The sequence below is a fragment of the Musca domestica genome, unplaced genomic scaffold, assembly GCF_030504385.1.
Source record: "Musca domestica strain aabys unplaced genomic scaffold, Musca_domestica.polishedcontigs.V.1.1 10, whole genome shotgun sequence".
Taxonomy (NCBI): Eukaryota; Metazoa; Arthropoda; class Insecta; order Diptera; family Muscidae; genus Musca; species Musca domestica.
In genome coordinates, this window is record NW_026712115.1 from 11,141,598 (window position 1) to 11,166,567 (window position 24,970).

Genomic DNA, 24,970 nt, shown 5'->3' on the forward strand with positions numbered 1-24,970 from the left:
CTTTTTTTCTAAATTTCAGATTTCCAGCTCTATCGGTTCACCACAATTCCAATTTGTAGCACTTAGTACGCCTAACTAATTTCCTCCAAATTCAAATTGAACCAAATTTACTACCGTTTAGTACTTATAGTATACATGAGTACAAACTTCCAAAACTACTCCCTTACATCGACCATACCCCTTAACCTTGATTAACGCTAATGTCAAGTTTTTAGCTATAACCGTTCACATGATTCGAATGGTACCAAATTTTGTACAGTTTAGTACTTTTCCAAAAATCCTTTGGTACATTGATCAAAAATTTTAACAGTGACCCTCATTTCTTAAATTTTGAGTTTGGAAGTCCCACATCTATTGGTTCGTCAAATGCAAAGGATACCATATTTAGTGCCTTTTAGTACTTTTCATACATTTTTTCGATTTAAGTACGAATTTTCAGAAAACCGCCTTATCCGACACTTTCGGACCTAGAGTGACCCTAACCCAACATTTCAAGATACTAGCTTCAGCCATTTCGTCTGGGCGTTGATAAATTCTTAAGCCTATCAGTCAATTTATTATTATACCCTCAGCCATATGGCTACAGAGGGTATATATCATTTGATACGGTCAAAACATGTCTAGTCGAAATAACGGTTTTGACCTTAGGTCTCTTTGGACCAAATCCGTTTCAGGACATTTGGAGTCGATCTAGTGATGTCTGTCCGCCCGTCTGTCTGGCTGGTGTGAAGGGAGTGTCCGATTTGGTCCAAACTTGGTGCATCGTAATATTTTTGTCAAACTTAGATCGAGTTCGGAGATGGGCAATATCGGTACATCACCCACAAAAGATTTTCAAAAAAATTATTTTTTGCACGGAAAGTGAAATGATAATCCGATTTTGCTCCAACTTTGCACATCCTAATACTTGCAACCTCCCCCACAAATGGTCAAAATTTTTAATAATTATTGTCTTCATTATTATTAATTCCGATTGTCTACAAATTTCACACATCCCAATATTTATATTAACCCAAGGTCTGGTGTTAAGGTAGAATATATCGGTCCACTCCTTCTGGTACCTCCCCCACAAAGGGTCAAAATTTTAAATAATTACAACTCTCATAAAATGTGATGTAAGAGTCCGATTGTCTTCAAAATTCACACATCCCAATATTTATATTAACCCAAGGTCTGGTGTTAAGATGGAATATATCGGTCCACTCCTTCTGGTATCTCCCCCACAAATGGTCGAAATTTCAAAAAAAAAAAAACAACAACATATTTTTTGCACAGACAGAAAAACGATAATCAGATTTTGCTCCAACTTTGCATATCCTAATATTTGCGTCAGTGCTAGGTCAGGTGCGAAAATTGACAATATCGGTCCGCTCCTTCTGGTACCTCCCTCGCAAACGCTTAAAATTTTGAATATCCATGAAGCTCATAAAAAGTGAAATCAACATCCGATTCCATTCCAGGCATGGTACATTTAAAATATTTCCATTAACCCAAGAACTGTTATAAAGATGGTAGAGATCCGACCATTCCTTTTGCTACCTGCTCCACATAGGGTTCATGACTTTGTAAAACAAAACGCTCAAAGAAAGCGAAATAAGAATCCATCTCTCTTCAAGTTTCACACATACAAACATTTTTGCTAACACATGATCTGTTGTGAAGATGCTATATATCTGCCATACTCTTCTGGTACCTCACCCACAAAGGGACAAAATTTGCAATACTTTTATCTGTCATAAATTGCGAAACAAGTCAGCGATCCTTTACAACTTGCTATATCTAAATATTTATCTCTCAACCGGAAACCTTAGATGAATATAGAATTCAAGATTTCCCATAAATTGGATCGTGTGTTCGATATTCTTATATATTCATAAAAATATTTATTTCATATTTATTTAGGTCCGATATGAAATGGACAATATTGACTTATTGCTTAAAAATCCACTCCATAGAGGGTCAAGAGTTTGAAAATTCATAGCAGAAGTCAAAATATTTTTAAATAATCGAACATTGGCTGAGGGTATACATTTGTCGGAAAACCGACCGATACTTTTTTACTTGTTTTGTTTATTAATTTGAATGATTATTCTCCTTGTTTTGGATGGGCCTGAATGAATCGGACGATATTGACCATTTTCTCTATCTTACCTAGAACTCCTTCAAATATGATACAATTTTTATAAATTTCTAAATTGTTTCCATTTGTAGAAGTAGGTGCAGAAGGTTATCAAGTTATCTTCGAACTTGATCAAAGTTTGACAAAAATATTATGTTTTGCCAAGTTTCGTCTTAATTCGAGAGTAAAGAGAGTGCTTGGGGTTTTGTCATATCATTTCTTGTCGGGTACTTGATTGCATTTACGAAGTTGACACTTTTTACCTTTAGTTCACTGGTACACTTATTGATCCCCATACTCCAATCACATTTTCTCTTATATCCAACCTACCAATCGACGACTTACTGCCTAGCACCACCTTACCTTAATTGCTGCTTGTCAATCCTCTAGTCAGCGACGAATTAAATTCATCTACGCATGCTTGTTTTGGTCGTCAACGAAACGCGAAATCGAACACCACGTAAATAACAATGAGGGTCACTCGATCAGGCGGGAAAGAAATTAACGATGGCAGCAAATTATGTTGGGAATTCATGTATTAATTTATATTTTCATTTTTCATTAGTAATATATTAATGCATTTTAACCAATTAAAATATCAAAATTCAACATATAATAAATGTGCAATAACCAATTGACATTTGTGGGACAAAACGGGTGTCGCTACTTTTGTCGTCACAAGATGTCATATTAAAGCGTTTTTTCTAACAAATTTATTTTCATTAAATTTGAAATTAGGCTCCTATAATTATACCGTGTGGCATTAGGTTCACTATCCAATTTTGTGCCTATTTTCAATTTGATTACTTCATGTCTCCTCCATGCACTTTCTATTTTTGCCGAATGTCTCAACTAATTTTCAGACTACTTTTAAATTCAGGCCAGGAGTCTTACTGCCATTTGGCAGCAATATTTGTTCTCTGCAAATACAAATATTTTTTTGAGGATTTCAATTGAAATTGAAATAAATGTGTTTTATGTTTTTCATTCAACTTTTATGTTTTTGCTACGAATGTGAGAATAGCAAATGTGTCGTACTTTAATTAAGTTTGGAATATTGTCACAAAAACCATGTCATTTCAGATGTGTGAACAGGGATGGCTAATGGGAATACACGCTAGAATATTCACATGTATATGTACGTGTGTGTGTGTGTGTGTGTGTACCTTTGCCCCAAAGACCTACTACCACAGTGAAGGTGGTTGTGGTGATGGTATTGGGGGGCTGTTAAAAGCTTATTCATCGCATGGATTGATGGCAGACAACCGAATATGCTCCCTGAGTCAGACCGAAATTTGCATTCATTAAAAATTTATTAATGCAAATTGATGAAAAATGACAGAACGCGATGTTCACTTGACATCCGTCTGAGCACACGAAGTTTGTCATGAATTATAGCGTTTTGTTTGATGAAATGAATCTCTCGCTCGGATGAATTGTGGTATTTGGATTTATTTCGGGAAATGTCAGTGGTAATGGCAATGGTCGTACAGACATCAACAAGTGTTGTGTTGTGAAATACATTAATGACGCCCGAAAGCGGGAAGGGGGACCGTTGGTAATTGTGAATTTGAAGAACTGCTCGGCGTTGCCTTCCGTGACACCAGAACGGGCAAAGAATTCACCACTCGTTGGTAATGACATTCATCCATCTGCGAGATATTCAAGAATTTTTGTGGTTTGACACAGGGAGAGGGATTTTCGCTCATTTATTTGATTTTATTTGCAAAGGCCGTAATAATGTTAACATGACGTCTAATGACTGGGCGATAAATATCTTGACAGGCGTTTTAATAAATTTCCATTGGTTTTTGACTTGAATCGCCAAAAAGCCACATAATTGTTTGGTTGTCTTAAATGGAGAAATTATTATGGGGGGATTTTGGAAAAGGTTTAAAAAATCTGAGGGTGAAAAATGAATTTGAGAGAAGAAATATTTGGTACCAGTACTTTTTTATAACACCCAAAGATATTTCTTAATGGGGCTGGCTGAATATTTGATATAACAACCATTTAGACCTTAAAAGGTCTAAAAGGCAAGGTGCTCCTTGCATTTATTAAATTAAGTAAATATTAGATTTTGTTGTTGATAATTCAAAATATTGGGTTGTAGACGATTTTAATCCGGAACTTAATTGGATAGTCGTCGGATGTTACTGTGTTCTAGAAGATGATGGCTACCAAGTAACTATTCTGATCGCGGACGAGTGGGTACACAGAGGATTGACAGCTCGCAATGTTGATGCTTGGATGATCTGTAAAAAAATGAATCGGCAACTTGTTGTATCACAGTTCGGATGGGCACCTTGACGTTGATGCAGTTCCAAGTCGTGTTAGATGATTTGAAACTTGTATCACCACCGTTCAGGTTCGGCTCGACAGCCAGAGCAAGTGGTTGTTTCGTCACTAATGGTTGTGTAGTCATTTCAGTTTATGACGACTTTTATACAGGTTACACCTCTTTCTACCCAAACTAATATCTACCTAACTTTCCTTTTTACTTCGTGGATGTATTTTTCTGCAGTTAAATGGCAGATATAAATATCATTTAATTTGTAATACGGCTCAAATGAATAAGACGGGTTTTCTAACCGATGGTACTAGTTTGCGACAATTCGATCAGCTCTTAGTCAGCTCCAAGATCTTAGCAAGCTCCAAGCTCTTGGAAAGCTCCGAGCTCACAGTCAGCTCAATGCCCATAGTCAGCACGCTCTAACCAATCTATTCTCATGCATCACCCGAGTACCCGATCACCTCCGAGCCCTCTGAAATCTGAATACTTCAGGGTCGAACCTCGCTCCGAAACCCATCCAAAGATTTGAGATCCAAACCAGCAATCCATCATCCAAATACCAAATCAACATCGTACCATCGTGCCTCCGCGTCGACAGTCACACGCACTCGGTCACAGCAATCCTAACAACCGAAACCAACAACGTGATTTCCTCCTAGCTGAAACCAGCCAAGCCGGTTCAACAATAAATACAGGGATTATAACATCTTTATTTTATTTTAGGTCAATTTATTTTACTTAAGGTCAACCCCGGCAGCGACTGACTTAAGTCTTCTGCGGTAGAACGAGCCGAGTCCCCTGTACACATGAATTACCTGAATAACCAAAAGGTTGTTATATGATCGGTTCTAGTTGAATTGATTTTTGACTTATTGCACAAAAACGACAGATCGCAAAGATGCTTGTCTGTTGTAGTAAAACATCTGAAGTCGAAATATCTATAAGTTTGACTAAGTGCGTATCCATATTATGTTAGTTGTTTTATATGGGAGCGCTCGCGAGTTACTCCTGTTTGAAAATGATTTTGTGTCAAAATGCTTGAGTTTGAGCAAGAATGAAATCGAACGTGAAAATCTATTAAAACTGGTCGGATTTTATATACAAAAACAACTAAAGTAACAACCCCAACATAGGCGTAACCCTTACGTTTGATCTATTCGTTTTTAAAACTGAAAGAGAGCAAGAATAGAATCTGCTCGATTTTGATCGAATCGTGAATTTTACACCAACTCAAAAACGAGTCAAGCATACTCGCTCTTTTTCAAAATTGAGTATGCTCGATTTGTTTTTCTCACTCGCAGGAGTACTCCAGTCCGAATTCAGGTGAAAAGTTTAACTCGCCGGATTATTTCTCAATTCTAAAATTATTATTACAATGTGCCATGTTTCAGTCCAATCGGATATAAAAAATGGGTTTGTTTGTGACAAAGTACCAGGAGTGAGCCGCTAATCCCTTCTCTGTTTTAAACAGAAAAAATGATAAAAAATTGAAATGAAGACAATTAGGCAATAATTTCGCTCTAATGAATATTCGAATTGTTGAATAGGTACTACAAATGTTGGGATATGTGATATGGGATATACATATACATATCACATTCGAGCAATTCGAATACTCACTTCGATATCTGCGATATATTCGTGTTATAATAATATTGATATTGGGAGTTCGCCGATATTGCCCATTTTCTTACATAACAAAAATGGGTAAAAATATTATGATGACACGGATACACCCGTCCACGTTACATATATAAAAATTATACTTTTGTTAATTTTTATGATCTCAGTTCAAACTTAGTATTATAATTATCATCTTTCTCTACAGACAAATTGCATAGAAAATTTGTCTTTCTGGAAGTTGATCGATGTAGAAGACTCTCAAAGAATATATCTTACTTTAGAAAATAATTTCACATTGGATTTAACTTACTGGTAATGCAGAGGGTATATAGTTGTCATAGGTAGTGGATAGTGGCACATATGTCTACCAAAATTTCCGCTGGGAACAATTCATAAATTTTTCTACATGTGGGTTGTCTTATGTTCGACGACTTCTTTCAATTTCGGCTATTAAAACATAACTTGGCATTTATTGGAAATGTGAAACCACATAATTCCTTGTTTAAATCCGCAACTCTTTTTTTACATGTGGGTTGTCTTATGTTCGACGACTTCTTTCAATTTCGGCTATTAAAACATAACTTGGCATTTATTGGAAATGTGAAACCACATAATTCCTTGTTTAAATCCGCAACTCTTTGCCCTTTTACACTTTTCCATGAAGTTCAGTTCCATGTCAAGCACAACGTCAATATAATTTCAATATTCATCAAAAATTACTCTTGTTTACAGGATTTCATTGCTTACTTTGTTATAATAAGCGTAAAATGTTTGTTTGTGTGTTTAATAATTTAACTAATTAATGTTAAATATGAATTTTTCTTCTTTGCATAAAATTCCAAAGTTCGCAGAAGTTTTACAGCCGGGAATTATTTGCTCCACGGCTGCTTGCAATTCGTTGTCGCAATTTACACTCAAACATATATGTGTGTGCGGGTGGTATGGTGTGGTCTTTATGTCGAAAAGTCAACAATCTAAGCTTATCTATTGTTTTCTTCTTCTAATTCGTATCGTAAAACGCCAAGGGTTGTTGGCCAAATTATGAGAACTTGGCTGCGAAATGGTTAATTTGTGGCCTGACTCAGTAAATCTCATTGATCATAACTGGGATTATGGTTTTGTGCATTTTCTTAATTAGTTTTTTTCGGCGTTGCTTTGTATGACGGTGTGTGTGTGTGGGCTCTTTTTTCCTGGCAGCAGAACGAAATAGAAAATATTATTAAGTCTTGCTGTCTTAATTATAAGCGATTTTTTTTTGATGCTTTAAAAATTTGGATTTATGTTTGGTGGTGTTTCAATTCAAAATATGTGGATATAGAATTTGGGGAAATCGTTTTTTTGGAACTGGAGTGGATGGAAAAGTTAAGGGCGGCCTATCAAGCCGTTGCGTTCGAAACATCTCGATTTTGGGCTCGATATATTTAAGTTGAAAAATGATTGGCGATGTCAATAATCATTTCATACAGATGGATTAGTAGCAATAATCTACGATCTTAGATTAAATCCAGTGAGTATTCGTGAGAATTTGTTTAAAATCTTGCAATATTTTTAGAAAAAATACTGTACTTGACAATGCATTAATTTTTTCCATTTTCCTTCGAGCGTAAAATTTTCATTTCATAAACCGCAAATTTGTGCTAAATATTCGACACATGGGTATTGACATTGACAATATCAAAGTTGAAGTAAACCACAGCTGTAAACATAACCACAAGATGCGCCATCTTTTAGTCGTACAGACATTTGCCATTATAAGGTGAGGTGTCGTATTTTACTGGAGGATAGTTTGGGTATATTTGAACATGTCTGACAATAAAATGTGATGAGATAGCAATATTTATACACTGATGCTAAACTATAGACCGGGGCTATAAGCAGATCACTGAGGAGATAAATTAAAGTAAAATTAGAGATATATAAGACAAACTCCATAATTTTATTTTTTTTTTAAATTTATAGAAAGAAGGAAAAAAATATCGGAAGTAGAATCAAATTTTAGAATAAATGTAGATTTGTTCGAATTGGTCACCTTTGGCACGAAAAACGTCCAATGAACCCGTCACATGCTGCCCGAATGATGCTCTGTGGTATTTTGGCTCATTCTCGGCGAAGCGCTTGCTTAAGGTGATCGACACTTTGGTATTTTTAAGTGCCAAACTTGCTTTCCAAATGGAAATGAAGCGAGGAACCTCATTTTGTAACCATCCAGGCATGCCCAAGGCTTTAATACACCCTGCAGAATATTTTCGCAATAATATTCGGCATTAATACGAGCAGAGAGCGACCATTGGCTGTTACGGCGGATCACACCATCACCATGTCCGGCGCTTGAGTTCTGGTGGCCAACCGAAGGTGCACATTTTCAGCTGAACTCTTTGGCAAGTAAAAACGATCATTTTGTTTGTTTACAAACTGCTGGACAACGAATGTTTTCTCATCGGAGAAAACCAAATTCGGCAGTTCACCACTTTCGCCAAGCGAAGCAACTCTTTAGCTCTTTTGATTCTATTTTCTTTCTGTTGCGGTGTAAGTTCTTGAACTTTTCGAAATTTCAATGGCTTTACCCCGAGCTCATTTTTCAATATCAGCCGAATGGAATATTGCGATATGTTCAATTCTAGACGCTGATTTCGATCAAGTCGCTTCTTTACTTTTCGAACTATTTCTGCTGATGATGCAGTTTTCCTCCGCCCACTTCCTTGACGTCGGGCTACGCAACCAGTATCACGGTAACGAGCGATGGTACGAGACACAAAAGATTTATTCCCATTTAAATGCCGGAGTGCTCTAACGATAGCCACTTGTGGTTTTTCAGCAAAATATAAAGAAATCAGACTATCACGCTTTAATTCCATCACGAGTAACTTTTCTTTGGAAAATTCTCACCATAATGCTTTTGTACGCTTGTGAGCTGCCACTGGAATAATTTTAACAGCTGTCGGACGAGTGGTTGTATATAGTAAGTGCCCATTGAGATCTCAAAATACAAATTATAGGCTTAAAAATGCATAAAATTTGACGGTATAATCGGTTGGGGACGGTAGTTCACTGCCCAGATACTAGGGTGAAGATGTCCATATTTAGGAGCAGCTGTCAAGGCCTTCTAAGATGTTTCGGCATTCGTTCGGGTTCGGCTGCTGTGGGTATGTTCGGTTTTAGCTATTGGGGTCGTCTACTATGGCTAGGAAACTATTATAGCTAGCAATACGGGTTATGACTTCCTCTAATTAAATACCAATTTTTGAGTTATGATACGGTACGACAAGCCGAAACTGCTGTGGAAAAACTAGCCGAAGCTCCTGTGAAGGGAAGAGGGGGTGATATTGTCCGGAAAAATACAGATACATAGAAATACAACAACGTTATGATAAAAAAAAATTGTAGAATCTGCTCGATTTTGATCGAGTTTTGCTCTCACTCAAATACGAGGAAGATATGCTCATTCGTATTCGGGCGACAGGGAATAATTGAGTTCGCTCGATGTTTTTTTTTCTGCTATCAGAAGCGCACTTGCTCGAATTCGAGTGAGTTTCACTCTTTGTACAACTTCGAGGAAGTTTTTCATAGACCTGGTTTAAATGAATTGCCAGCCACTCAGCTTAATGAGGTGCAGTTCAAATATTATTCTCAGATAAAGTTTCTGGAGGACAAAAAATGGTTCAGAAAATCTTTAACTACACTTTGTCATCGCAACACAAACCGAATACCATATGTGACCTGCATGTGAATGAGAATTATTTGCCTTATACCGTAAACGGCATATTGTAGAAAGCTTAGTTGTACCTTACGCGGCCAAGGAATACTGGGCTGGTAGGTTGACGATGTTCTCTTTGCTGTTGTCTCATGTTCCTGTGGTATTGCTGTTGCCGTTGTTGGTACTATTGATACAACGGGTGGGGTTCGTTGTTCGGACTAATGCATGTGATGAAATCATCATGTTACACAACTATATTTCATATTTGAAAATTTTAGATCTATCAGAACAATATTTAGTAACTTTTCGTACTCAATTTCGAAAATGAAAACATTTTTTGCGCCAGTAGTGCGAAAGGGCTGAATTCTAACGCTAAAAGTAGATCATTTTTGCTCCAGACCCCACATTTTAATACACATACATATTTAGTACGATTTTTATTATTTCCCATACATACATTCCCACGCATACTACCGATGTAACCTTACAATAAATTTTTAGAATGCCAGCTCTGCCCCTTAAGATTTAATTTAGTTTTAATTTAAGACTAACAAAAGTTACGAAGTATACAAATACAACAGGAACTAATAGGCCAACAGCATTAATGTTATCTCTTTTGTAAGTTTTGGCACTCTTTAATACAAAAAAATTACGAGTTTAGAAGATTTTTTTGCATTTCCCGACAAATCTTAATATCAAATTTCAAAATTTTGACGCTTAAAGTGCGAAATTAACTATTTTGTATACCTTTGAAGCACGAATTTCGCAAAAACACCAACTTATTTAATATTCCGCATCAGCAGTGACCTACATGAAAAAGTTTGTGATACCATCTCAAAGGGAATAGAATTTTAGTTTTTTTTAGTACAATTTCCAAAAAGTTTGGGAGTTAGTTAATTTTTCCGTCATTAGAATAAGACTTTAATAAAGAATAACTGAATTGAATACGAAAAAAGGAATCTTATACCAACCTTAGAGAACCCTTTTTTGGTCCAGAGAGCACTTTTTCAGAACGTTATATTTTTATGAAACTCAATTTCCCATAAAACCGCACAAATCGTTAAATATCAAAAAGATCACAAATATAAAACAAAGGGCCTTTTCCTCCATTGTATCAAAGTGTTTCGAACATTCAGTACAATGCTTACTCATGACACCCATTCCATTTTATTTTAATTGGTATTTTCTTTTTTTGCCCAACCTTCATAAAAATCCATTGCTTTCCCTATCGAATTTCAATCTCTGTTCACATAAACCCATTGTATCAATCCCCTCAAATGCATTTTATCCAACTTAAAGATGTTTCAATAGTCCTTTTTGTTTGTTTAATCTCTGGATCTATTGCCTACTTTGTATTGCAGCAGATTATCTGCTTTTGGGATCTATGCTATTGTAATCTGCTGCTTCCTTTGTGTATGAGTGTGCCCTCCTCAAGAAAAGCAAAAATATCGAACTTTTTGCAAATTGACTGAAACAATGATGCAAAGATAAGAAAATAGGATTTCTTTGTGGAAATGCGCCAATAAAAAAATCAAAACGGGATTTTCATGGCAATCGTCTGACAGGATTGATTTCAGAAAGTTTGCGAACACTTTGGTAAACAGCATAAATAGGAGGGTTAGTTATATACAAAGTAAATAATATAATCGATAACTTCAAACTTGATACCACTAAAGCAGCTACTAAAATGTCAGATATTTATTTAACAAACACAAGATAGGGAGCGTTTGTCTGTGAATAGTTTGCGAATTATTTCTTTATGAACAGTTAATCAAATAAAAGGAAAAAGAAATTGGGAAACGATTTCAGCTGCTAAATACCAGATATAGCACAATGACCGAAATAAGGGCATGTGTATAGATAAATTGATATCTTTAAAAATGAAGAAAACTGAGGAGATTCAAAATATTTTGGTATTAATATGCACAATTCAACTTAAAACAAATAAAAAAGGAGATAAGTTAGGCGGGCCGAACTACCCTCCACCATTTGGAAGGAATTTAAAGTAGTTCAAAAAAAAAAAAAAAAAATAAATAAATAAATAAATAAATAAATAAATAATAAAAATAATCCGTCAAAAAAAGTTATATGGGAGATATGCGAAGACGTGGATGTGCATAAGTTTTTTTTCCATAGACTGTGGTGCCTATTCCGAACTTTAAATATGAAATTTGTAAAAATTCCGGTGGATAATGTTGCTAAGACCCTCAAAATACCGATATATCAGGAGGTACCGTTATGCGGGGGCTATAGGAAAACGTGGACCGACATGGTCCATTTACGAAACTAACTTGCCTACCGGCAAAATACACATGTGTGCAAAGTTTTAGCCTTCTATTTTAATTCGTTCGAAAGATAGCGTGATTCTAACAGACAGACAGACGGACATCGCTAAATCGACTTTTATTTTTTTTACCTTACTTTGTAAGGTCTATCATGAGTATTTCAAGAAGTTAAACACGGAATGACAGTGCCAATATACCCTTAACGAAATGGCGGATGGAATAATAAACAACATGAACTGTGGATGACTACGGAGGGTATATATCATTTGATATGACCAAAACGTGACTCATCGAAATAACGGTTTTAGACCCTAGGTCCCTTTGGACCAAATCTGTTTCAGGACATTTGGAATCGATCTAGGGGTGTCCGTCCTTCCAAAATTATCAAAGAAAACATTTCTCTTCATTTCATTTCATTGAAAGTGATAGGATCATCCGACTTAGCTCAAACATTGCAAATCCTAATATTTTTTATCAATCATAAGTAAGGTTAAGAAATGGACAAGTCCATGAAGTACCTCCCCACAAAGGGGGAATAAATCTTTATATAAAACTTCTATAATTTGAAGTAAGAGTCCGATTGTCTTTAAGTTTCTACCAACACTATATCTGGTAAGAAGAACAGTTAGAACGGACCACTACTTTAGATACCTCCTCCACAACGGATCAAAATTTTGAATAACCATGAAGCTCATAAAACACACAAAGTGTGTACCCGATTCTTTTCAAGATCGGTACATCTTAATATTTCTATCAAGACAGAATAACGTGTGAAGATTGTATATGTCGGCCTACTTCTTCTGGTACCTTTCCTACAACGGGTCAAATTTTAAATAACTAAAACGATGATAAAATTCGATAAAAATATCCGAATATTTTCAAATTTCACACATCTAAATATTTTTATTATCAAATGATCTGTACCGCACCTACAAAGCGTTAAACTGTTCAATAATTATAAATTTTAGAAAAAGTGAAATAATTGTCTTCTAATTCAAGAATTTGAAAATTTTGAATAACTATGAAGCGCATAAAATGCGAAATAAGCATTCGATTCTCTTCAAATTTTACATTTCCTAATACTTTTATCAACAAGACAAGATTGAATATATCGGCCCACTCCTTTTGGTACATCCCCCCTCTTTAACGGGTCAAAATTTCGAATAATTGAAAAAAGCATCCTATTCCCTTCAAATACCTCCACCAAAAAGGTTTACAATTTAGATTAACAATTATTCGCATAAAATTGGAAATAATATCTATCTTTATCAGTATTATATGAAGTGGAGTACTTCGGTCCAATATACCGCTTGAGGGGTACCAAATTATTACATATCTCATATAAAGCAAAGAAAGTAGTCGATATTGCCTTAACATGGCATATTGTAATATTTAAAATAAATGAACATTGGCTGGGGGCATACATCTGTCGGCAAAACCGTCTCGTACATTTTAATTTTTCTATGTGGAATTCGATAGTAAATTTATTTGGATTTAAGGAATTTCACCAACATCTACATTTCTAAATGTTTTGTCTTCGATGACGTTTTAAATGGTGTGCAGTTCAAATTACGAATCTGTTGAGGACCCCGGGCAAAGAACTTAAATATGCGTAAATATGGAATTTTAATATAGACCCCTTTATGGGATATGTACAGTTGATATAACTTTCCATTAAAAAAGTTTACAAACATAACTGAGTTTTATAACTTTCCACATAAATTGGATTAACAAATTATTTTATTTTTTTTTTAATTTCAGATATAATACAAAATAAACAGCAGGAATCTACAACGGTATTTTGGTAAGTAAGTATTAAATGTTGTAATAATTACATTTTTATTTTAATATTCATGAATTTGTAGGAATTTAGTATTTGAGCGCTCGACCATTGATTTACATATAACCAACCATGAGTTATATTTGTTATATTTTATATTTATATGTAACTAATCATTTATTTATGCACAACCACTTTAGGATAATAAAAAATTGTGCGATACAAATTTCGCAATATGCGAACTTTAATGAAATATATGCGAACGCATTTTATGAAAGTTATGTGATTTTTTTTTTTTAATTTTGATCTTTTTGTGGGAGAGGTTCCAGAAGCAGTGCCCAGGCATGTGAGATAAAGAGGTAGAGATAAAAAAACTGCAACAAAGTTAAACGCCATAATTTTTACATTTTTCTTAAATTTTATTGAATGAAAGCAAAAAATGTCGGAAATAGCATCCAATTTTAGAATAAGTTTAGATTTATTCGAATTGGTCACCTTCGGATTGGTATCCGTAGATTTTGGTGGCCATTGTGCGCTGGAAATGAAGCGAGGAACATCATTTTGTATCCGTTCCGCTGCGACGCGGGTTTCGATCAAGTCGCTTCTTTACTTTTCGAACCATTTCTGCTCATATTGCTGTTTTCTTTCGTCCATTTCCTTGACGTCGGGTTACGCTAGAAGTATCACGGTAACGAGCGATGGTAGGAAACACAAAAGATTTATTCACATTTAAATGCTGGAGTGCTCTAACGATAGCCACTTGTGGTTTTACCGCCAAATATAAAGAAATCACACTATCACGCTTGAATTCCATCACGTATAATTTTTTTTCTGGAAAATTCTCAGCAAAATGCTTTTGTTCGCTTATAAACAATATAATGAGATGTTACTGCAATAATTTTAACAGCTGTCGGACGAGTGGCTTAGAAATAACAGAAGTCTGAATTTGTTTGCAGTTTTTTTATCTCATCCTGTATATTCTCTTTAGCCAGAGGGTATAAAAACAAAGAATATGAACTTATTTTTCTCATTATCAGGTAATAAGTAACGTCGGCACAAAGTTCGCATCCGACAAAGAAACGGAGATTGTGAGTTCGAGACTCGACATTGTTCGCAACAGTTGCACTCTGTTCAAAACCTTAAACCGACAAAAGTTGATTCCCAAAATACTTTCTCTTACAAATTTGTCTACTTTTAGTGGTCATATTATAGTTACATATTTCGGCCGAAATGGTTATCACACTCATTATTTTGTAATGAAAGATTTTGATGAGATGTAGGTCGTCTGTAAGACATACGAGTTCTGCAATTTACCGATTCTTGGCTTTCCGATTTAAACATATTAAGGGTTTTAAGAGTTAAAATGTTATATCCCTAAGTCTATGTCCGACGACCAATGTGACGGCCTTATTTAAAAATAATAAAAATGCTCTGTTTTTTTTTAATATCGATCTTCAGTTGTACCTACGATTATTTTTCAGGATCCAACGGCTAAGGTTTATCTATATTTATTTATGGGTAGCTCCTTTTTCGATGAATGATTCTTTCGAAAAAAGTGGGGAAAAACATTACATACATTACATAACTTTGATCTTTCTCCACTTATTACTGATGGATAATGCTTTCCTTAGCTCTCTATCAAAATTATAGACTTTATAGCTTTCCAAAACTTAAGGTTTCTCCATAAATAAATAACGTGCTAAATTGTTAGAAATACCTTGAACACATTTGGGACCTACGTCCCTGATGATATCTTTTGCGGACAATGAACTGAGTGCAATTCCACTGAAACATTTAGGACAGTACCTAATACTGTTACGATAACAGTCCATATTTAAACAAAATTGTATCTGCTTATATTAAGACATGTGTCATTCATAGAAGCTGAATTTATCATTTCGCAGATTTGACAACATATATTTACATCAGTTGTAAAAGGGTTTGCAGAATTATAGATGGTCAACATTCGCCGTTCATTTTTTTGCCAATCATTCTCTAGCATTACTCCTTCATCTAAGAAGGATACAATGATTTGTATACATATATCAAAAGACTCTTTCCCATATTATTAATTTGTCAAAAATCAATAATCGTTACAAAATCATTTTATATCAAATTTTGTTTATTTTATTAATTTTTTTTCATCAATATAATTCCTTTCGCATTATTCCATTGTGTTACTATTGTTGTTACTTATACGCCGCAACATAAATCACTTAGTTGGTAGTATTATGAAACTATTAACTTCCATTTTTTCCACCAATTCAATTTCTTTATTGCTTAAAGCGAAAATTATGTTGCCCTTGGCCTCTAGGTGTCAAATGGAACGAAAAAATGAGAGAAAAATAATAAAAGCACTATTATTATGTTCCACACACACTCAAGTTTATTTCCTTTTGTATGTTGGTGTGTGTGTGGGTGTGCGCGCTAAGTTATCGTGCCTTCATGTGATTATCCTTTTTCTGCTGTTGCTTATCATGATGTGTGCGGCGTTCTTGACTTGGAATTATGAAGGCATTCATGAATATATGTACTCACAGACATCCATACATACATATATGTTTGCTTGTGTTTTCATACACCCACCCACACACTCACATTAAAGTTTTGTGTGGACTTTTTTGTTATTTTGTTTTTTTTACTATGGCTAGGAATTTTATATTATTTTAGTCTTTTTGTTCACTCTTTTACGTGTTTATGTTTGGGTCAACAGGGATTATGCTCTTAAACCCCACTGAGACAAAGCTGAATAGAAAAAAACACGGTTCAAATAATCACCTACCCCGAACCATAGTTACTATTTTTGGCTTTCAACTAATAGTGTTCTTATTCTTATCGGATGTGAGCATTCAGGCGGCCAACTTTAAACGAGAAATGGTTATGGAGGCGTTTGAGGATAAGTTAATACCATAAACTTTGGAATGAGTGTTAAATCATAGTGTACTCTAGTTTAGCCTGACTTAATTCTAATGAAATTGGCCTAATTTACTTACTCTAAATTTGGATTTTTCATTTCAGTAAAGTTTTAGTTAAAGATCTTCAGATAAAATATACCTGTTAAAGCGGAATTTGCTACGGAATTTGTCGGATACCTATTGGATTTAACCTTGAACATCGTAATATTTAGATAAAACATAGCTCAGATGCGAAAAATGACAATATTTCGAAAAGGTTCAAAAATGACTGAACCAATATTGTAAATTTTCGTCTATTTGATATGGATGTCACTGGTGGTCCGTATGGTTGGATACGCGTACTATAATTGCACTAAGTGCAACATAATTTGGTAATGGGGGAAACTGAAGAGCGGAAATTATGAAATTTGATATTAATGTCACAGTTGGTATCTGAGGTTAAGAAATTGAGACTTTTTGAAAACTGTTCGAAATGTACTTTAGCTACTAAATTTGTTATTGGGTGAAGGGATTGAGCTGAAATACTCGAATTTGATATAGATGTCACTGTTGGTGACTGTTGTTGAGGGAAGAATGTGGTTTAGGAAATTCGTACGTTGGGCGTTGGGATAGAGCTGGGACATATGTTTTTTTATTCATTCCGAAAAAAGAAAAACCTTAATAATGTATAATACTTTGAAGCTCTGAAAATTTAGTACGATATTTTGACCAAAAATGTTTGTCAAACTGAAAAAACTGTGAATTTTGAGCACAAAAAGGCCAAACGAGAACTTTTGGAACGAACCTAAAATTTTAAGGTGGACTTTTCGCTCACAAAGTAGCGGGCACTTGCGAGTCTTTTATGTAGCAAATCGAGTATTCTATAAAGTCCGTATTTGGTCTGATGTGATCTTAATACCTCCCTTAAAATGTCAACATTTTGAATGCCAATAACATTCATAAAATGTGGTGTCAGTATCCGAATTTATTCAATCTTATGATATCCCAATATTTATACCCTTACGGCACACTGTAGTACAGGGCATTATGTCTTTGTGTACAGGCAAAAAGAAACGGGATAAACCCCATGTTTCTTTTGATGATCACCATAGAATCACATTCTGAGTAGATTTATGCATGTCTTTCTGTCCATGCATTTTTGTAAGCAAAGTACAGGTAGCATTCATTGTTCGATTAAGTTAAAAAAAAAACTTCACAGATCGTTTGTGCGGCTCTAGGACGAACGCTATTGAATCTGGTTATATTTTCGCCCGATTTAAGTTTATTTGTCCACCAAATGCGGTTTTAGACCCTATGTCTCTTTGGACCAAATCCGTTTCAAGACATTTGGAGTTGATCTAGCGATGTCCGTCTGCCCGTCTGTCTGGCTGGTACGCACGATAGCTCTCGAAGGTAGTACGCGATTTGACCCAAACTTGGTACATCGTAATATTTTTGTCAAACTTAGATCGAGTTCGGAGATGGGCAATATCTGTTCTCTTCTACGGGTATCTCCCCCACCAAATGTTGAAAAATTTCAAAAAAATATATTTTCTGCACAAAATGAGGAATGCTAATCAGATTTTGCTACAACTTTGCAAATCCTAATATTTGCGTCACTGCTAGGTCAGGTGCAAAAATGATCAGTATCGGTCCACTCTATCAAGTACCTCCCACACAAACTGTTTTGAATAAATACAACTTTTATAAAATGTGATGTGAGAATCCGATGGTCTTCAAATTTCACACATCCCAATAATGTTATTAACCCAAGGTCTGGTGTTAAGACGGAATACATCGGTCCGTTCCTTCTGGTACCTCCCCCACAAAAGGTAGAAATTTTGAATATCCATGAAGCTCATAAAACGCGAGATAAACATCCGATTTCATTTAGACTTGGCACATCTGAATATTTCTATCAACACAGGATCTGTTATAGAGGCGGTATAGATCGGACCATTACTTCTGGTACCGTCCCCACAAAGGGTCAAAGTTTTGAATAACCGAAATAAGCATCTGGTTTTCTTTATATTTCACACATCCCATTATTTCTACCAACACAAGATCTGTTGCGAAGATGAGATATATCGGTTCTCTTTCTGGTAACTCCCCCACAAAGTGTCAAAATTTTGAATATCCGTGGAGCTCATAAAACGCGAAATTAACATCCGATTCCATTCAGACTTGGCACATCTCAATATTTCCATCAACACAAGATCTGTTATAAATATGGTAGAGATCGGACTATTTCTTCTCGTACCTCGCCCTACAGGGTTCAAGATTTTGAGAAACCAAACGCTCAAAGTAAGCCAAATAATCATTCAACTCTCTTCAAATTTCACACATACAAATATTTTTGCCAACACAAGATCTGTTGTGAAGTTGATATATATCTGCGAACCCCTCCCGGTACCTCATCCACAAAGGGTCACAACTTGCAACGATTCTTTACAATTTGCTATATCTAAATATTTCCCTAAACCAGAATCCAATATAGACCAAACCTGGCACGTCGCAATATTTATATCGTATTTATTTAGGTCCGATATGAAAAAAAAATAATGGCCCATTCCGTCAGAACCCACTCCATAGAGAGTCAAGAGTTTGAATAATCATAACAGAAGTCAAAATATATTTAAATAATCGATAATTAGCTGAGGGTAAATGTCTATCGGAAGAACCCACTGATACTTTTTAACGTGTTTTTTAGCTTATTGGTAATATAGATGTATGTAATTGTCATTATGTTTGGAATACTGGTAATGTAGAGGGTAATTACTGGTTACCAGTAATTCGGAAAGTGCCATCTGCGGCTATCAAATTTTTGTTGGCTATATTGAATTTCAAAAAGTCGGCCTTCTTCACACTTCTTCACGCCAACAGTGATCCACATCCCGAAATTCCCGGTTCTATCACATGCTGTCTACAATGCAATATTTTTTAACACATGTTGGTACTTTTAAATGCTATTTAGTTTGAATTTCCAAAAATCCACACAATTCAAGCTTTACTCGTTCTCTAATTGTTGTGATACAACATTAAGTTCATTTTAGTACTATTCATTTTAGTACTTTAAACACAAACAGTGACTCAAAGGCTTAAATTCCGACATTGAAGCAATAAAAAATTAAGTCAAAAGAACTCAGCCTATTTAAATAGTATTTTTAAATTTAAATCCCACTCCAGCAAAGTTACGAATATGAGAAAAAAACGAAAACGTATAATAGACCTCACTGCAGCAATCCGCACAAAACATAGATACACAACAATTGTTGTTGCAAAAGAGAAACATTAACTAAATAATGGCCTAAATCCTTTTCGTCCTTTTTGCTCTTTCCGTTTGGCCATTCGAACAATTGTCGTTGACTTTTGTTAGCCAAAATTGTTTTCTAAATTGTATTCACAGACACATTTACGCTCCGATGTTTTTGGGCGTGATTGTTCTTTTTTTCTTGGGTATTTAAGGCAAATAATATGGTTTTTGTTGTTTTTTATAAAGTCAACCAATTCTCATACACGCTCTAAGCCATTTTGCTTCCTCAAAATTACGAAGATTTTTCTCTCTAGTTTTTTTGATTACATTTTCCTTTCGGCATTGACCATGACTGGATCCAAGGTGGCAGGCAATATTTCAGTTAGAGAATCTTAAAATAGCAATACAACAACAAAAACAGAACAAAATGTATTTTTATAACACAAACATTTTCTTTTTCTTTTTTTTGTAATCTGTCACCATTTTGATTTGTTTGGGGGGCTTCATTGATTTTGAGTTAATGAATTTTTGATATGATTGAATTTTGCTGTCCGTCATGGTTGGTGGAAATTTATCGATTGTGAAATATGAATATTTTTTGGGGAAATCAAAAGTAGCATATATAATATACAGGGTGAGATAAAAACTGAAACCAACTTCAGACTGCTGTCATTTCTAAGCCACTCGTCCGACAGCTATTAAAATTATTCCAGTGACAGCTTATTATATTGTTTACAAGCGTACAAAAGCATTTTGGTGTGAATTTTTCGGAAAAAAGTTATTCCTGTTGACATTCACGCGTGATAGTGTGATTTCTTTATATTTTGGTGGTAAACCACAAGTGGCTATCGTTAGAGCACTCCAGCATTTAAATGTGAATAAATCTTTTGTGTCTCGTACGATTGCTCGTTACCGTGATACTGGTAGCGTAGCCCGACGTCAAGCATGTGGACGGAAGAAAACAGTAACATTAGCAGAAATGGTTCGAAAATTAAAAAAGCGACTTGATCGCAATATTCCATTCGACAAATATTGAAAAATGAGCTCGGGGTAAAGCCATTGAAATTCCAAAAAATGCAAGAACTTACACCGTAACAGAAAGAAAATAGTCTCAAAAGAGCTAGAGAGTTGCTTCGCCTGGCCGAAAGTAGTGAATTGCCAAATTTGGTTTTCTCCGAAGAGAAAACATTCGTTGTCCAGCAGTTTGTAAACTAACAAAATGATCGTGTTTATTTGCCAAAGAGGTCAGCTGAGAATGTGCACCTTCGGTTGGCCACCAGAACTCAAGCACCGGCCATGGTGATGGTGTGGGCCGCCATAACAGCTGATGGCCCCCCTCCGCTCATATTAATCGACCGTGGCGTCAGAATAAATACCGAATATCATTGCTAAAATATTCTGGAGGGTGTATTAAAGCCTTGGGCTTGCAAACATTTTGGCCGCAGACCTTGGACATTCCAACAGACACTCAGCACGCGCCACCCAAGAATGGTTACAAAATGAGATTCCTCGCTTCATTTCCAGCGCTACCAAAATCTCCGGATACCAATCCGTTGGACTATTGTGTCTGGATTATTTTGGAAAGCAAGGTTGGCCGGGAATGGACCAATGTACCCAGAACAACATTCGGGCAGCGTGTGACGGTTCCATTGGCTGTTTGAAGGCCATAATTCATTCAATAAAATTACAAAAAAAAAAAAAAAAAAATAAAAATTATGGCTTTTGTCTTTGTTGCAGTATTTTTGTCTCACCCTGTATACTCTATATTTAAAAAGTTTCGTAGTTTGCACAACTGAAATGCAAATTTCCACAAATCATTTGTCTTGCTCAGGGACGAACCATGTTGAAATTGGTGATAACTGATTTAAATTTAGATATAGCTCCCATATATATTTTAGTCCAATTTTTATAAGAATTTGCCAGATATGACCGAATTAAATCTAGAAGTAATATTATGAAATTTGATTAAATAGCTCTTATATATGCGTTTCGTCCGATGTGATATTTAAGTATTAAAGTATTATATTTGACACATATGACCGAATTCAAGTTGGAAGCAAATAGGAAAAATTTAATGAAATGCGATTTAGATATTGCTATAGCTCCGATATACAAGCATTTTTTTATTTTAGAACTCTCAAAACCATTAAATTCACTTAATACCAAAAACATTTGGTGCGAAAGTCTACATACATCATTAAAATACCACCTTAAAATTTAGTGGAACTGGGTAAAGTTAAGATATAGCCTACATATGTTGGTTCCACTCGATTTCAAATTTAAATCGTTCTTAATCCGGAAAAAGCAATCAATGATAAATTTACTTTCTTTCCAAACCTATAGTGATTTTGTCATCTGTCACAATATGTCGCGCGTTCATATAAAATATGGTCAAAAATAGAATGAGTCAGCAAAAGAGGATGCATTTTGGTACGAGTACTTATTTTTGGTTAATATTTGGTATTCTTATGATTTTAACTATTTTTGTAACGAATTTGTTTAAAATTCTACGTTTATATTATGTTATGGAGTCCACGTTTTTCTATATCCCCCATATAAGGTATTTTCCGATATCGGGAATTTTCATAATTTTTGTCACATTTTCAATATAATTGTTTCAAATTTGTTACTTGAAACTCACAATATATAGCAACCCCTGTGGCAGAATAATTGTTACGTCCAAGGTTTGTTATATCCTCGTTTAACATTGCCCCCCATTACAATATTTGAAATTTTGAACGGAAAATGTTACTAGAATTTGTAGTTTGCCTTGCGTTTTGATCATTCAAACTGTTGACCTTTATGGGGAGGTTCCGAAGAAGTGGGCCAATATTGTCCATTTCGTATCTGATCTAAGTCTGATATAAATGTTACAACATACATGTATTGGGCAATATCGACTACTTTTTTCACATATTATGAGATATGTAATAATTTTTGGAAAATGTTGAAATATGCGTGAGTTCCAAAATAAAGTGAAGTATTCCACTTCATGTAATCCTGATAAAATATTGGTAAAATTTAAAGAAAATCGTACATTTATTTCCAATTTTATACGGTTGAATGATAATCCAAATGTTCATCTTTAGTCGGGAAGGTACCACAAGGAGTGGGCCCATAGATTCCTTATTCACATCAGATATATTATTCGAATTTTTGATCCTTGTGGGGAAGTTTCCAGAAGGAGTGGACCAATATATCCAGTTTACACCCCAGACATTTTGTTTAAACGTTGGGATATATGTAATTTGAAGATAATGGGTTGCTTATTTCGCATTTTCTGTGAGATATATTAATTCAAAATGTTGACCCCTTGTGGGGGAGGCACAAGAAGGAGTGGTCGGATGTATCCCATCTCCATGCTATCTATATCTTGTGTTGGTAGAATAATTGAGAAGTGTGAATTTTCAGGACAATCGGACTTTTATTTCACATGTTGTGGGTGAGGTACCAGAAGGAGTAGTCCGATATATTTTTAATCTTCATACCAGATCTTGTGTTGATAAAAGAATTGGGATGTGTGAAATGGGACTCTTATTTCACATTTTATAAGAGAGACGATTATTCAAAATGTTGACTCTTTGTGGAGGAGGTACCTAAAGGAGTGAACCGATATATGCAATTTCCACACTACATCTTGTGTTGATAAAAAGATTGAGATTTGCAAAATTTGAAAATAGTCGAGCTCCTATTTCACATTTTATAAGAGTTAAAATTTTTTCAAAATTTTGACTCTCCTTGGGATGTTCCATGATGGGGTGGATCGATATTTTCCACTTTCGCACCTGACATACAAATATTGGGATTTGCAAAGTTTGCACAAAATTGGATATTTCTTTCGTTTTTTATACGGTAAATTATTTTCTGCGCAAAGGTTTCCGTCTGTCTGGCTGGCTGGTTGGTGCGCACGATAACTCCCAAAGGGAGTATCCGACTCGGTCCGAACTTGGTGCATCGTAATATTATTGTCAAACTTAGATCGAGTTCGAAGATGAGATGGGAAATGCCGCTCCACTCCTTCTGGTACCTCCCCCACAAAAATCAAAATTTTCAAAGAAAATATTTTACTTCATAGAAAGGGAAATTGAAACACGAAATAATCATCCGATACTCTTAAAATTTCACAAATCCCAACATTTGTACTAACGCAAGATCTGGTGTGGTCTGTAATCTGATGTGCCTGATATCCATCGGCCCAGATAAATAAGCATCCGAACCACGAAATAAGCATCCGAGTGTCTTCAAATTTTACACATCCCAACATTTGTACTAACGCAAGATCTAGTGTGGTCTGTAAACTGATGTGATTGATATCCATCGGCCCACGCCTACTGGTACCTCCCGCACAAAGGCTCACCTTTTTTATACCCTCCATCATATAATGGAGGGTACATTAAGTTTGTCAATCCGTTTGTAACACCTCGAAATATACATTTTAGACCCCACAAAGTATATATACTCTTGATCAGAATAAAATTCTATGTCGATTTTGCGATGTCCGTCCGTGGAAATCACTCTAGCTTCCGAACGAAATGAAGTAGATTGATAAAATTTTACTCAAATGTATATTATGTCTACAGGAATTGTTGGTATTGAAAATAGGTCATGTAGGTCCACGTTTTGGTATAGCCCCCATATAACGGCACCTCCCGATATTCGTTATTTTGAACATTTTTGCGACAATATTCGGAATTGTTTCAAATTTGGTATTTGAAGTTTGAAATGGATGCTACAGCCTAGGACAGAAAATTGTCTGTGTAGGTCGATGTCTTCGTATAGCCCCCATATAACGGTACCTCCGGATATTCGGATCTTTGTTGATTTTAGCGACATTATTCAACGGAACTCTTTCAAATTTGGTATTTGAAGTTGGAAATGAATACTACAGCCTATGACAGAAAATAGTCTGTTTAGGTTCACGTCTTCATATAGCCCCCATATAACGGTACCTCTACCTACTTTGTTGATTTTAGCGACTTTATTTACCGGAATTGTTTAAGATTTGGTATTTGAAGTTCGTAATGGACAC

The 24,970-nt window shown here is 35.3% G+C and overlaps 1 protein-coding gene across 1 annotated transcript in view; it reads left to right on the plus strand.

Annotated features, from left to right (window-relative positions):
• The window catches only part of LOC101890348 (transient receptor potential cation channel trpm), a 279,771-nt gene that overhangs the window by 32,917 nt on the left and 221,884 nt on the right, over positions 1-24,970 (plus strand). The window contains exon 3 of the mRNA XM_059126496.1: positions 13,776-13,818. The gene's annotated coding sequence lies outside the window, so the exon portion shown is untranslated. The remainder of the gene's footprint in view (positions 1-13,775; positions 13,819-24,970) is intronic.